This window comes from Bos mutus, chromosome 10 (genome assembly GCF_027580195.1).
Source record: "Bos mutus isolate GX-2022 chromosome 10, NWIPB_WYAK_1.1, whole genome shotgun sequence".
In the NCBI taxonomy this organism is placed as follows: Eukaryota; Metazoa; Chordata; class Mammalia; order Artiodactyla; family Bovidae; genus Bos; species Bos mutus.
Genome location: NC_091626.1, coordinates 38,197,462 through 38,199,882, shown reverse-complemented (window position 1 = coordinate 38,199,882; position 2,421 = coordinate 38,197,462).

The following is a 2,421-nucleotide window of genomic DNA, read 5'->3' as shown; positions in this document are numbered from 1 at the left end:
TTCATTTTGGAGATTTGTTACATAGTTAAGTTTTCAAAAAGAGGAAAAGCATCTCTCCATAATTCACATAATCTGTCTTGGGCATCAGAGACTTCATTAATTTCATTATTTTCATCAATTATTTCATCTAAAGAATAATGTTACCATTTCTAGTTATTTCAGATATTTACATGGGTCTGTGTCTGAAGATCCTTTTGTTTTGATGTTTGTGTCCAGGTTATAATAATGCTACTTTTGGACTGATAATTTTGGGTAGTAAGTTAAGCATTTGGTAAGCAAAATGTGGAAATGTTCACTTTCTTAACTTCATAGTTTATGAATTTCTAAGGAAAAGATATTTTAATGCAAAGATACTCATGCATTTTTATGCAGCTGCTGTTTAAACATGTCTTCATAATGTCTTTAATCTTTTGTGTTTTTTATTTTCTAAAAGCAGTGTTCTTTGTAATATGTACTCAGTCATTGTTTAATTTTTATTTTTATTTTTCTTCCTTTGTTTTTAATGAACTACCTCTTACTAGAATGTTGCTGGTTTCATTCTAAGTACCTGTGAAGATAGGAAATATATATGTATTTTCATAGTCCTGAAGACTGAGTAAGAATTTATACATTTTTTAGACTATATGTCCCAAGTCTGTTTTTACTCATAGTTTGATCATTTTGTTTCTCCTTTTTCTATAGTCTGCCTAGTTTTGCTATGTGCTCTGTATATGAAGATACTAACACCAAGTAACACTTGAAAGAGTTGGTTCCTGGCATTAAGAATAGGAAAGGATTCATTTTTATCTTTGTGTGTGTGTTACTTTTTAAAATACATCTAGGTTTACTTTGTCACCGTGTACTACTATTTTAGTAGCCCCAAACTATGATTCATTCAGTATTTATTGACTCTTGGCTGTGTACCATGTATAGTTTTAGATCCTGTAAATGCTACAGCAGTAAGACATGGACCTCTGCCCTTGGAAGGGTTGTAGGTTAATAGAAGTGGATGTGTACACAAGGATACAAAACAGAATGTGGTATGTGCCATCAAGGGATCCCTTGCCAGTTGCCGATGGAGTTGGTTCTGACCAGTGCACCAGGGACACTTCATAGAAGAGGCTTCTGACCTTGATCCTGAAGAATGAGGAGAATATCCATAATAGGGGATTACTTCAGCCTAAGTGAACTGATTGCTCTGCACAAAATCTTAAAGCATTTGGCACTGAGATGAGGCATTACTAAAATAATTTACAATTAGACCGCAAAGAACTTGAAAGCTAAAACTGAAAATTCAGTTTCCCAATATATTCATTCCTAAAGTGAGACTCCTGTGTCCTCTCGACTTACCATTTCCTACAGCACCTTTTTCCCCAAAGTAGTGCTCTTTCCCATAAGCACATTATCTGTAACAAGGCACTTACAATTTCACCTTGTATTTGTTTCTATTCAGGTTTTATCTTCTTTCTGGAATGTAAGCTCCATAAGAACAAAGCTCCATTTCTTAACTTTGAAATCTAAGTGTACTGGGCCAGGAATAGGTATACTACTAATTGTCCATTGTATGGATTCAGTATTAACATTATCTCATGAAGTAAACATAAAATTGTCTTTTGTAGCATTTGGATGATTTATTAGGTTTTCATTACTGAATAATATAAAACATAAGGTCTCTAGCTGAAATACAACTTTATAGATACTATAAAGTAGCAGACACCAGTGATTGAGGTTAAGAAATGGAGACCTCTGTTAAGGGTTGAATTGTGTGCATTAGAGAGATTGCAAGTTCTAGCTCCTGTGAATGTGGCCTTACTTGCAGGTGTAACCACATTAAGATGGGATTATTAGGGTGCGCTCTAATCAGATACTAGGACTGGTGTCATTATACAAAAAGGAAAATGCCATGTGAGAGAGAAACGGGAAAATGTATCAACAGATCGAGATTGGAGTTCGGCACCAACAAACCAGAGAACACAAAGGGTTGCTGCTGCCACAAGAAAGCTAAGAGAAAGAGGTGACAGATTCTTCAAGAGAGTCTTTAACATCATGACTCTCCTTGCACTTTGATTTCAAGCTTCTAGCTTTCAGAATCGGGAGCCAGTACATTTCTTTAGTCACTCAGTTTGGGGCACTTTGTTTATGGCAGCTTTAAGAAACCAGTGCAGCCTTCTTAATTCACTAATTTTTAACATATTTATTGAACATCTGCCAGATACTAATTTAGGTGCTTGAGATACATTGGAGAGCAAAGACAAAAATCCTGCCTTTGTGGACCTACGTTCCAAGGATGTGAAAGTAAAGCAAATAATAAGAATTAGAAGATACTTCTATAGAAAAAAATAATGTAGGATGAGGTGAATGGGGGGGCTACTTGGCAATTAGAATAGGGTGATTGAGGGCCTTATAGTGACTCAGACAAATTAGGCAAGTGTGACACAAGAA